This window comes from Dermacentor albipictus, chromosome 7 (genome assembly GCF_038994185.2).
Source record: "Dermacentor albipictus isolate Rhodes 1998 colony chromosome 7, USDA_Dalb.pri_finalv2, whole genome shotgun sequence".
Classification (NCBI taxonomy): domain Eukaryota; kingdom Metazoa; phylum Arthropoda; class Arachnida; order Ixodida; family Ixodidae; genus Dermacentor; species Dermacentor albipictus.
The window spans coordinates 9,668,228-9,682,424 of record NC_091827.1 but is presented as its reverse complement, the minus strand read 5'-3'; the positions used below and the strand labels follow the sequence as shown (position 1 = coordinate 9,682,424).

At 45.0% G+C, this 14,197-nt stretch overlaps 1 non-coding gene across 1 annotated transcript; it reads right to left on the bottom strand.

The window, feature by feature from the left end:
* Positions 1-12,705: 12,705 nt before the first annotated feature.
* On the bottom strand, positions 12,706-12,779 carry TRNAI-AAU (transfer RNA isoleucine (anticodon AAU)). Its single transcript has one exon. It is a non-coding gene; the product is annotated as a tRNA-Ile (tRNA).
* Between the last annotated feature and the right edge of the window lie 1,418 nt (positions 12,780-14,197).

Genomic DNA, 14,197 nt, shown 5'->3' with positions numbered 1-14,197 from the left:
TCGTGAATGCGACGCCCAATCATAGGCGGCACACAAAAGTTGCTTCACGACCTGATTAATCCGGGTGGCAGACGACGCAGCATGTCAGGGTACAATGAATATAATCTATATATAGGTAAACTCCAGCGTTAGCACAGCGGCCTGAAGCTTGACAAGGTAGACCAGCGGAAAGGGACAAAACTGATTATGATGAACATTATTATGGCGATTATAATTACGATGATAACGGCGCAGCCCCGACTCTCCCAGGAAGACATTGTCTTTCGTCGGCTTCAGCTACAGAGGTTGAATCGCCTTCCAACATTCCATGCACTCTCGGGGACATACTCGCTAAAGTGAGAGAGTGAGCATTCTCCCCATAGTGAAGCACACATGGTCAGTGCTCGGTCGTCATGTCTGCGCTTGCGGTGCTCTGTATAGCCGCTGCACTGCGCGTCTTCCTGCGTCGAACGTCGCTCACTCAGATCTGCCCACACGCAGCAGGAATAATAGGTTTCGCATTGAGGGTTCGCCACTAGAAACACGAGGATTTCGCCGTTTTGGAGGGTCCCAAATGGCTGCGTTTATGGTGCGATAGTTTGGAGCACTTTGCGCTGTTCTGGGCCCGGTGGCGCAGACGTTCGTCCCGGAGAGTCGAGCCGCAACAAAACCTGAACAGTTTGTTAAATATCAATGTACTTCACCCGCGGCGGTGCATGACGTAGTGGTGTTGGCGCTGCGCTGCTAAGTCCCATAGGGCGCGGGATCACATCCCGGCTGCGGCGGCCGCATTTCGATGGGGGCAAAATGCGAAAACGCCCGTGGTCCTTGCATTGGGCTCACGTTAAAAAAACTCCAAGTGGTCAGAATTAGTCCCGAGTCTTCCACTACGGCGCGCTTCATAATCATATCGCAGTCTTGGCGCGTAAAACCCCAGAATTTCTCCTTTAAATCAATGCTGGAATCCCTCAAGTCACCCTGGAGCTTCAACGTTGTACGTTGCCCAGCACCTCCACCAAATGTAATGACATCTAATTAGGAAAGGGATAATCAATCAAGCAGCAGCCTAGCAGCAGCGGGCAGCACGAGCTCTCTTGCAATCACCGCACGGGTTCTCGTTGTCGTCGTCATCGTTTTCGAGCTGCCATCGAAAAGACGAGGTGCATCTGCTTCATTACATACCTCTATTACAATAGGTATTGCTAGACGTAGCGCCGCAGGTCTGTTACACCTGAAGTCTAATAGTCACAATCCCTTCATCTGTAGCGGCAGAGCAAGAACACTTTCCACGTTAATTTCATCCTCCTTTCTAACTAGGCGACTAATAAACAGTAGACTCGTGTATTTTTACAATGTCTGCCCAGTCGCTCCGAAATTATTGGGAGCCAGTGGTTCATTGGGGCGGCGCCATGTTCCCAGAGGTTATAACCGCGTTGCTAGTGCATTGCATTGCATTAGTGGGTGGCCGGGTGAGTGAGTGAGCGAATAAACTTTTATTTGGTCCAGCAAAGCGCGATAAAACGCGCACCCGGCTAATCTCACGACGGGACTGACAGATCTAGTCTGCCGGCCCGATCGCGGGCGCGCTGGACGACCAGGATTTGGTCCTCAAAGACGGGACTTCGCAGGAGCGCGTCCCACTCTTCCTTGGTGAACTTCAGGCCCAGCGACCCGCACTCCCAGAGCATATGAGGCAACGTAGCTACCTCACCACAGGCCACTCAAGAACAATTTGGATAAATCTCGGGATATATGCTATTAAGGGACGCCGGATTTGGGTAGGAGTTCGTTTGCAGAAGTCTTAGTGTGACCGTCTGCGGCCTGCTTAGCTTGGAGGGAGGCGGGGGGAAAACCCTTCTCTCTAAGTAAAAGGATTTAATGATTTAGTTGTGCGTGAGAGGAGCGTCTCTGTGTCCGGGGAGAGGCGGTGCCATGCCGCATTGCACAAATACAGAGAAGAAGCACTACAGAGACGAGAGCCCAGCGTCCCCGTGGCTGTAAAGCATAACCGCAAAAGCTTTGTGGCCTTTGGGAACAAGAAGCCAGTAATTGACGCTCTCAGAAGTCGAAGCAGTTGAAAATCGCACGGCAGCAAAGGGCGAGGAATACACTGAAAGTTAGGCAGTGTGCGAGCAAGTGCCCAACGCGTTTGGGCATTGCCACCACAAACGGGGCTACGAATGGTTCTATGCTATTCAGTAAAGGTATGGTTGATTAATTATTCGATCGACTGGTTCGTTTTAACGTTCCACAAGGAATAGCTATAACAGACGCCTTAGCTGAAAGATTTGCACTGTGTTAGGCCAGTTGGGTTTTTTTGATGAATTCGGCGCTCAGTATAGCAGCGTATTTTGCATTCCGCCACTATTCAGAAAATTCAGCCGTCGCTGCGTGGAATCGCACCGGCAACCTCGGGCTCAATAGCCCAGAACGCCAAAGCCACTGAGTAATCGCTGTGGGTCTTTGCATTAGGCATACACGGACGCGAGTCACGGGCATGAAGCGCATATACCAATAAATGCAATAGGCGATAATACTTGGTCGAGAGCGAGTGCGGCTCTCACCCTGAAACCCGGAAGGCGGTGCCAAAATGATAAGGAGCGGAGAACGCGGAAGTACAAAGGTATACGAGCAGTTTGCGCGTGTTCTAATTTGAGGATTCATCATCAACATCATCATCACCATCATCATCATCATCCTAGTTACGCCCACTGCAGGGCAAAGGCCTCTCCCATACTTCTCCAACTACCCCGGTCATGTACTAATTGCGGCCATGTTGTCCCTGCAAACGTCTTAATGTCATCCGCCCACTTAACTTTCTGCCGCCCCCTGCTACGCTTCGCTTCCCTTGTAATCCAGTCCGTAACCCTTAATGACCATCGGTTATCTTCCCTCCTCATTACATGTCCGGCCCATGCCTATTTCTTTTTCTTGATTTCAAGGGAATTTTTTTTTTCTTGCTTACTGGTTTCCTGTCTAACGGCGTTACCACCGACTTCTATTGCGCACTCCTTAATGATGCCCATAAGATTGTCGTTCATTGCTTCAACACTAAGGTCCTCTTCCTGAGTTAAAGCCGAGTACCTGTTCTGTAGCTTGATTTGGAATTGCTCTATTTTCCCTCTTACCGCTAACTCATTGATCGGCTTCTTATGTACCACTTTCTTCCTTTCCCTTCTCAGGTCTAGGCTAATTCGAGTTCTTACCATCCTGTGGTCACTGCAGCGCACTTTGCCGAGCACGTCCACATCTTGTATGATGCCAGGGTTAGCGCAGAGTACGAAGTCTATTTCATTTCTAGTCTCGCCGTTCGGGCTCCTCCACGTCCACTTTCGGCTATCCCGCTTGCGGAAGAAGGTATTCATTATCCTCATATTATTCTGTTCCGCAAACTGTACTAATGACTCTCCCCTGCTATTCCTAGTGCCTATGCCATATTCCCCTACTGCCTTGTCTCCAGCCTGCTTTTTGCCTACCTTGGCATTAAAGTCACCCATTAGTATAGTGTATTTAGTTTTCACTCTACCCATCGCCGATTCTACGTCTTCATAGAAGCTTTCGACTTCCTGGTCATCATGACTGGATGTAGGGGCGTAGACCTGTACAATCTTCATTTTGTACCTCTTATTAAGTTTCACAACAAGACCTGCCACCCTCTCGTTAATGCTATAGAATTCCTGTATGTTACCAGCTATATTCTTATTAATCAGGAATCCGACGCCTAGTTCCCTTCTCTCTTCTAAGCCCCGGTAGCACAGGACGTGCCCGCTTTTTAGCACTGTATATGCTTCTTTTGGCCTCCTAACTTCGCTGAGCCCTATTATATCCCATTTACTACCCTCTAATTAATCCAATAACACTGCTAGACTCGCCTCACTAGATAATGTTCTAACGTTAAACGTTGCCAGGTTCAGATTCCTATGGCGGCCTGTCCGGAGCCAGGTATTCTTAGCACCAACTGCTGCGTCACAGATCTGAGCGCCGCCGTGGTCAGTTGCTTCGCGGCTGCTGGAGACTAAGGGCCGGGGTTTGATTGTTGTATTCATATGGGAGGTCGTGGCCAAGTACTGCACCACGGTGGCCAATCCTGCTCTGGTGAGAGAGTGCGTTACCGGTTCTGGTCACCGGGATCAGGCCGCACTCCAGGCCTGTTTGTGCAATTTTCTCAACACACGGGTTTTTTTTTCCGGTGGAGAGTTGCGCGGCACCGGGATTTGAACCACGGTCCTCTTGCACGGGAGGCGGATACTCTACCGTCCCCGCAGGAGTTAAATTAAAAAATTAAATTAAAGGGTTTTACGTGACAAAACCACTTTCTGATTATGAGGCACGCCGCAGTGGAAGACTCCGGAAATTTCGACCACCTGGGGTTCTTTAACGTGCACCTAAATCTAAGTACACGGGTGTTTTCGCATTTCGCCCCCATCGAAATGCGGCCACCGCGACCGGGATTCGATCCCGCGACCTCGTGCTCAGCAGTCTAACACCATAGCCACTGAGCAACTACGGCGGGTCCCGCAGGAGTTGTACGCCTCATTTAACCTACAGTGGTGCCTTATTTGATCAGTCAAGGTGGACCAATCTGAGCTCGGTTATACCGCACGGATGGCACTCGGCTAGAGAATCTGGTATTTATGACCTGCATATGTGTGGCCATACATAATTGAGGATATATATAATTTTTTTAAGGAGCGTTCCCGTACAGTGATAACATAAAAGAAAAGACATTAAAAAAGAAAAGAAAGGGGTAAAAAAAGGAAGAGAACAGGTGATTTGAACTCGTGACCTTTGGATGTTGCCCGGAAAGATAGCTCAGTCGGTTGGCTCGTCAGGCCCCACGTTACTTTGAAGCGCCGTAGCTCCCGCTCCGAGCCTCATACTTACGTGGAAAGGGACTGATGTTGTCCGCGATGGTCGATTCCGAGTGGTTGGAAGGCATACTTTCTTGGAAAAATGGCTGCCCGTGAAGAAGAGCGAACTCGAGCGGCTTTAGAGACTAGGAAAAGCTTGATCACGTGCTCGGCGAGCGCGTGATCGAATGCGAGCGCTGTTGCTTTGTCTCTGCGTGTAGTAGTTAAGAGAGCCAGTTTAAGGGAGGAGAAGAAGGAAGGAAAGGAAAGTCTCTGAAGCAAAATTGCAGCGCCGTGGTTTTAAAGCGCACCCGTGGTAGAGAAACGGAAGGCGATATGAGCGTAAGTTGCCATGATACGCACACGACAAGCTGCCTTAAAATATTTAGACTTGAGGGAAAGCTTCGTTAACAAATGATAAAACGGCAATCAGCACTCGAATACGACGGAAGAAATTTTAGAGACGCGGAAAATTCCCTTGAAATAAGTATGGTTTGCGAGACAAATGCTTGTATGTATTGAACCTTTTAAAAGATGAGGGGGAATATGCGCTCACCGAGAGGGCAACGTCCACACGAGACCACCACCAGGCACCTTACTGAGACGTGGAGGGCTTTGCGGCCGGGACAAAGCCTCCCTTCTCTGGCGGCCAAGAGCAGAAAACGTGTTTTCCGATCGCTCAAGGTTGCGCGGACATAGCATAACTCTAGCGTCTAGGAAAAACTTAAACAGGTGCGAGGGCGGCACGCATAGCGTAAAAATTTGAGGATTACAGCGAAAGAAAAAAAAAACGGCAGATTCCCGGGGCATAGATTGGGTCGTTATTCAATATCGCATTTGTGGACGTGCTCGAGCGAAACTTGCAGTTTATGCACTGCTGTGTAGATGACACCTCAATTTGCCTCGCGCCCCAAACACTTATTGCAGGACGTATCTGTAATGCGATATGGAAGTATCAAATAAAGCGCGGAATTCTCAATTATGCTTATAATGTGCTAATAAGCAATCATTGCCAGTGACGTCATTAACGCTATTCATTCCCAAACATTTATCGCAAAGGCCCGATAAGGATCGAATAGGCACTTTTCCAGATGTCCACCCATAGGAAGAGCGGCAGCAATATCCGATTTCTCAGAACAGGCAATAGAACGTGCCATATCTGCCAAAGTGCCTCAGAAAATTGCGTTAGCGTTTTTATGGTTTTCCTGGAACTCCCACTGTAGGGAGTTGCGTAATAATACCGCAAGATCATATAAATCGTTGGGGTATGCTATGAACTTATCAATCTTTGGGTAGCGCAAGGCTGATGCACACAATGTTTCGTTACCCCCCATTGCCAGTGGTTTCGGAATTAAACATTCGTGATCCACATATAAAGGTAAATTAATTAAAAGCAAGTCATTCGAAACCGCCAGAAGTCACTGTAATCGAAGCTTACAGTAAACTCATTGAAGCGAACGTTGAATCAGTAAGAATGTATTCATTCAAAGTAAAAATTTGAGGAATTATATATTTGAAATTGTATATTTCAATCATAATGATAAATTCTGCAATAATATAAAAACAATATCTTTCTTAGATATATTGATATAATATAATTTGTTACTTTTCTTTGCGATGTACGCAACGTCCCTGCTCTATGGTATAATGATTCATGTAGTGGAATTCAAGATATATATATATATATATATATATATATATATATATATATATACATACATATATATATATATATACATACATATATACATACATACATACATACATACATACATACATACATACACATATATAACGAGAACAAAGGAAGTTAACCGAGCGGCCCGATTTTTATTAGTCATATCATAAGGAGCCAACAAACACTGACACCAAGGACAACATAGGGGAAATTCCTTGTGTTTAATAAATCACGTAAAGAAAGGATAAAATTAATAAAAAAATAATGTGGATGAAAAAACAACTTGCCGCAAGTGGGAACCCAACCCACAACCTTCGCATTTCGCGTGCGATGCTCTACCAATTAAGCTACCGCGGCGCCGTTTTCCCATCCACTTTCTTGGGTATTTATGTGTCCTAGTAGAACTCTGGGAATGTTAGCCAGTGCCACCACTCACAGACCTTGGCGGCGGACGTGGAACGTCTTTTTTGCTGCAGGCGTCACGAGAACGTGATCTTTTTTTTTTTAGGGTGAAGGCAACTGGTCAATAAACCCACATATGCTACCTGAAGGCATGCTGCCTTCAGATAGCATGCCTTCTGAGTAAACTGAGTACGACACAACGAGCTATGGAAAGAAGCATGGTGGTTGTTGGAGTTGGAGAAGTATGGGAGAGACCTTTGCCCTGCAGTGGGCGTAACCAGGCTGATGATGGTTATATATATATATATATATATATATATATATATATATATATATATATATATATATATATATATATATATATATATATATATATATGTGTGTGTGTGTGTGTGTGTGTGTGTGTGTGTGTGTGTGTGTGTGTGTGCGTGCGTGTGCGTGTGTGTGTGCGTGCGTGTGCGTGTGTGTGTGCGTGCGTGCGTGTGCGCGTGTGTGTGCGTGTGCGTGCGTGTGTGTGTGTGTGTGTGTGCGTGTGTGTGTGTGCGTGTGTGTGTGTGTGTTTGTGTGTGTGTTTGTGTATGTGTGTGGATAGCCGTTGATCGGCTATCCTTCCTGGCCCTGCCTTAACTCGCGCATTGAGCACTTGCTGCTATGTTATCTGTTTCTTGCGATCGCACGGTTGTGTAAATCTGTGTCTGTGAGTTAATAATGCATCAATTCCCTTTGTTTTCATCAGTGCCCTTCTGGACCCTGTAAAGTATTTTGAATAAATAAATAAATGCCCGATCGAGTTCGTCTCAAAACCGCATTGTGGCTTATGAGAAACGCCGTATAAAAATGTAAAACTAAATGTAAATGTATATTTTACCTTGTACTTGCCCCCCTCGTACTCCCCCACCCGCGACGACCATCAGCGCGTACTAATTATTCTTGCGCTTTCTTTATTTTCATTTTCTTTTCATTTAGACCTTATGCAGCCCACGTTATAGGGATATAGGAGGAGTACTCCGATAACAGTAGGGTAGCATACGAAGCAAACAAAAGCGAACAATTTAAAAGCAGTTAACATTAACGTGTTCAAGTACTCGTTCGTATGCCGAGAACAATTACTTAGTGGAATAGGACTGATCCGCAAGTCTTCATAGACTGCCAATAGGCCGACTCTTTGCAGCAATTACTTTTTTTTTTTTACAAAAGTAGTGTACGAAGATTTTGTATCATATTTTGTGTCGTAGTGTATACATTATTGTATGTTTTTATATTGTTTACCCCGCTCCTGTGATTCACCGCGACAGGACATACAGTATTGTAAACAGGTAAAGTAAAAAAGAAAGATATCTTGCATGTGCAGTTTCCTAGAAATATTTCTAGCAGGAACTCTGGCTCTAAGCGATCGTTCGCCTACACCGTGAATTATAGGTAACTCATGCATTTACCAAATCTTTCTTTTTCTTTTCTTTAAACGTCTTTATTTCTGCATTTAATACGCGAATCCTTGCGGCAGAAAAGGGGCACGTTGGGGGGGAGGGGGACCGGTGCTCTCTTCTTCCTCGAGGTGGAGTGGCCCCGGGGTCGGCTCTGCAAGGAGGCGGCCAGGCCCTTCCTTTTCCCGATGTGGTGACTGTTGATCTAGAGGCGGTCGTGTGGCGTCATTTACTACGCTTTGTATTTCTAAATTTTTAAGCTATCTGTTTTCTAAGCGCATATCCAGAGTCATGGCGAATCGTTGTCTTCATAGCGCAATCTTTTGTTGAAAACTACTGGCAAAACCACAATAAGAGCACTTGAAGTCGCCAGGACGAAGTGTATAGGCGAATCCCCATCCATGCACTGTGTATGCGCATCCTTCACATGCACGCTGAGGGGCCACACTTTCAGCTCGCAAGTGTGCAACGCTTGCATGCAGCGCAAGCGTTCCCTCCAGCAGTCTTTGTAGGAAAGGCTTTTCGGGGAGGGCTCCGGATTATTTTGACCGCTGGAGGTTCGTCATTGTCGTCTATAGCGGCAGAAGCAGCCTATAATTACCACTGCATGACAAAGGCTTCTCTCCCGCAGTGCCTCCGTCCTGCGTCAATTGAACTCACACCATGCCCAACATTTCTATTATCTAATCACTCCATATTATCTATTGCCGCCCTCGACTACAATTCGCTTTTCTTGGCACCTAACATATGCTACGGTAAGTGACCAGCTGCTGTCTGTCACACGCATTTGAACTCCCCGTCTCTCTCGGAACTTCAACTGTATGTGATGTCATTTACCTGCGTTCGTGTTATCGCTACATAATCGGAGCTGTTGCAGTTGTAGCTCTGGACGTTGATTTCATTATCTTATAGTTAATAGCCAACCTGCCTTGACGGATAAAACCATCATTTACGAAACTGCTGTGGAAATAAATTTTGAAGCGCAGCATTTTCGATAACACGACATGGTGGTATAATCGTCATTTCCTGGCTATTTGTTTATTTATTTATTTATTTACTTATATATAAGAGCGTGCCTAACGGCGCTATTGCTTTATTGTAAATGCTTGTAGATCGCTTTTTGACAACATTAAACAACTGCCACGCGAGAAGACAGAAACGAGATGGTATAAAGATAGAAAAGCAACTTCACAATCACATTAGCGCTCAGCATGCTCTGTAGCGTGGCTGGAACCAATTCACTTAGAAACCATTCAACAACACGAGACGCACGGCGGTGAGAGGCACGCAACTCGCCCTTATTGAATGCCTTTTCGCGAACCGTGTACCACGTACGCGTCGCCTCTATGCATGGCGTAATGAGGAACCGCGTACTGCAGAATTATCGCGTTTCAATCGTTGCCCAACTGCGAGCCCATCTCGCGCACTTTGTGGAGCGCGCCGAGGAATTTGCACTGCGGGCGTCTCCACGAGTGTCGTCGCTCGTCGTTGTTTTATTTTCGTTCTTTCGGCCGCTCCCGTTTCTTTTGTCCCAGATTCACTGCCGCAAGTCGCGTGTCACGGAAAGCGCGTCGCGACTACCGAGACACACCCTGCACACACACAGGGACAGCGCACGACGCAGCGCCGAATGGACGGATGGATGCTGTTTGCACTCGTCCCCACCGCGTGACGGAGCCTACGGTGGCGCCCCCTGGCGTGAGCGGTACGCGATACGGGCGTGCTTCGCCGGTCTGGCCGAGAGGAAGCCGGTGCCGCCCGCTGGCACGCGAAAGCCATCTGTCTCTTTGGAAATGAATTCAGAAAACTACGAGAGAACGTGGAGGAATAGAAGGCGGGGTGTGATACTGTGTCGTACAAGAACGTGTGCGCGTATATCACTCATCAAATCCGCTTCTTTAATTCTTAGAATGTTATACTAGCAGTAATCATATAAATTATTGTATAACATTTATATGTACCCCAGCTAATGTGCCGGTGGCTTCATCCTTTTCTCTGCGTAATCACACGGTGAAACAACGGATGGTATACCTAAATACTCTCACGTCTACAAATAAACACCTCTTAGCGCGTAATTTCTCTAGTAAAGCAAAACGTTCTATGCCGTCTTTCTCAGGGTTTTGTAGGTCTGATCAATCTGCTTCTTGTCACCTAAGTTGGAGGAATCCTGGAGATAGTGCAACACAGTAAACTGGGCTAATCCATGAGATGGCGTAATGAAAAGTGGGCTGATCCTGGAGACGGCATAAGCCGCAGTCGCTTTGATAACGTGGGTCACGTCGTGAAGGTTTCAGCGCCTTGCTCATTTGCAAGGCAGGAATGTAATCGCTAAGCTAAGACACGTTGCGTAAGATTAGCAGTTTTACAGAATTTATTAATTACCCGCTTCACGAAAGCTACCCTTTATATATATTACAAAATATGCCACGGGTCTCCATCATTTATGTTTAATTTTGACTATGTATCTAACCTAGAAAGTTGCGAAGTTAGCTTCTTCTTCCCCGTTTAAAACTCGCGCAGAAAAGTTGACGAAGTGACAGTTTCAGTGTGCTTTCCCGCTCAGAGATGGTCTTCCTTTCTCCTTTACTGCGGATCCGGCTAAATAAAAAAAACGCTAACTTAGCCTTGCCAGGAGTAGGTGTCTCGAAAGAGCCCCTCATTTATGCTGCATTATTTGTTGCCAGGAGTATTGTGGAACCACCCTAATGTCCCGTGTGATCGCCCATTTCACAGCCATCGACAACCATTCTCTAGCCCAACAGTATCGCAGCATTCTCTCTAATTCCACGCCCTCTAAATGTTCCTACCTGACCTATGATTTATACTGTTAACGGAAAGATAACAAACAAAAATCATAATATCTGTGCGTGCTTGTTATATATTGGCCTCGAAAGTAAACATTACTACATTGACTTGTTTGTAATGACACGCAAGATAAAATGAAGCTGGATACTTAAATTGGAGCAACTTCTACAAAATAAACAAAATAGCAAGAAAGGGTTACGATGGAAGGATTTGGTGACGGTTACCAGTAATATTACTTTTCTAAACATATCTACTGTAATATTTTCTTGTGATCAAAATAGATTGAATTTGTGTACGCGTAGCTTGCTTTGTTACATTGTTTTATTTGCTTCGAGTCCGAGCAGCCTTACCTCTTGCGTCATCAAGAATATGAAAACAGAGGTGCATATATCCGAGAGAAAACGGCAACATAATACGCATGGGTTATATTACAAATGAATTCGTCTCTGATGAAATGTACTGCTTGTGTCGTCTCGGCGTTTGCAAGTGCTTTCAGTCACTTTTGCAAGCACGTTCGAAAGACGTTACGCCTCCCAGTGGCGATTTTATTCCGTGGTAGCTGATCGGATCGAACTTTATTCCTGTGTATATTATTTCATGCATTATTCATTGCATAGTATGCACATTAGCATGTATGCGAGCGTTGCATGGGCAAAGGGTATCATACTTTAATGTCTTTCAGTGCCTAGATAATTATAAAGAAAAACAGATAAAGAGAAGAGGCATATTTTCTGAAAGGGAGGCCACAACAGGGAACCAATCAAAAGAGCGTACCAGTCTTGTTGAAACAGTGGTCATGCTTATTCTTTAGGGGAAAAGGTCGAGTAGTTGTTCTTATCTTATTTTTATTTTTATTTTCAAATACTGTTGGCCGTCTTGGCCGTAGCAGGGTGGGTACAGCAAATTTGCACATAGCGTAAGAAATGTAAACACTTTACAAACGTAAATAGTACATGAAGCAATGAATGTTGGAAATACAATGCAAATCAAATAACCAAATACAAATACAATCTTCTGGCTAAGAAATGCATGTTTGTAACATTGTGACAGGGAAATCGGAAACAGCATAAAAGAAAGACTATTGTATGTATTTCTAGAATAGTGTGACAACGTTTGCACGACACAACTAAAATTCAATTTCATAAAAGGTTTTTACCGCGTTCCTCAAAGATTTTAATGCTATTTGACTGCAAAACAGATGCCGGAAAACTGTTACGTTCGCGGAAAAAAAAATGAATAGGCGTACATGTCCAGATATGCTTTTGGAATTGAGAACATGCAATGATTGCTTGACCTGACGTTTCTAGCCTGCCTGGGAGCAAAATAGGGTGCTGTTTCAATATTGAAGTGTCCTTTTGATAACAAAAAAAAGATATTTTGAGTCTAGCCAACTTCCGCCGTTGAGCCAGTGGAGGCAAATCAAGCAACCGAAGCATTTCGGAAACAGTCAGTACGATAATACTGGGAAAGAATGATTTGCGATGTATGTATCTGGGATACTACCGTAGGACATAACTAACGTTTACGGGGGCAAAAAAAATCAAATACAGGAGGCGAGAAAAAAATTTGGCCTGCGCAGGGATCGAACCTACGACCTTCGCGTTATTAGCACGACGCTCTAACCGACTGAGCTAGCAGGCCAGGCGATGGTGCCGAGTGAGCGCATATTTAGTGTACTTATGCGATAACGTTCTTTCGTGGTTTAGAATGGATCTTGAACGGCTTTGAAGCATGTGCTTTTCTTTTTCTTTTTACTCTCGTGCAGTGTTTGAAGTGCACAGCTTTTATAAAAGACCACTATTTCAAGCTAGCCTCTTATCATGAATGATGTTTTTAACTCTCTGTAACTGTTGAATAACGGTTGTACAAGCATAACGTACGACTAACTTCGGCAAACAGTTTCGCTACACGTTATCGCATACGTGTTTTGTTAGGGTTGTTTTCGCTTCAGAGACGTCACCTATATACACTCCTCTGTTAAAGGCTCTTACGCGTTTGCCAATATATTTTTGTATTAGCTTGGTTCCGCCCGATCAGCGTGAACACACATGCATGTTTTATTATTGTGTTGCTACCCACAATTTCTTTTTTTTATTATCTCTTCTGTTCTTCACTCACAATTATTTTCATATTTGCCCCTCCACATGGCAGTTGCCACGTATCTCTGTTTCTCCCCTTGTTGACTGTTTAATGTATGCAAACTTGTAGAGATCAATCAATCAATCAATCAATCAATCAATCAATCAATCAATCAATCAATCAATCAATCAAATGTTTATTATAGTGCCCAGAAACAGCTACGGAACCTTTGTACTGGTGCACATAAAAAGCAATACGTGAGCCAAAATGTAGAGAGAAGACGAATGTGGTAGACAAAAGAATTCGAGATGGAAAAACAAAAAGAGAAACCAAGAACGAGGAGACATATGTAAAAATGGGCTAATCATATAATGTACACGATTTTCTACATATATGCAAAATACAGGAAATGAATTTTGAAATGTGTCAATGCAAACGTGATCAAGAAACTTTGGACAATGTATGATGCCATGGACCCACTTATGGAGGAACAGATGGTCTGATTTAATACGTCTTGATTTTAGAAGTGTCAGTTGAAGTATATTTGGGAGGGCTGGACTATGATCGCCAGAAGGCCAAAAGCGGTTCTCGAAAATGGATATAAATTTAATCTAGACGCGTTCAATGAGGTAATAATTAGAATTATACGTTCCGCCCCAAACTACACAAGCATATATATATACTCTAGTAGTGGAAGGCACTTGGTGTAATACAATTCCAGAAAGGCAACAAGAGAATTAAAGTCATACGATATGCGACAAGCAATAGAGAGTTTTAGGTTAGCGGATGTAAGCCACACCAAAGCGCTGGGAGGCGCAGCTCCATTGGGGGTACTTCGCGCTTTTCTGTGGTCGCTTTGGATTCTTTTGTGCGCCTGGTGGTCCGCGTCCCCTAACGCTTGGGTGCGCTCTGGGTCCCCTAACCTAAAGCTCTCCAATACCCAGAGCACCAAGGACACGTTAATTTTTTCGAATATTTAG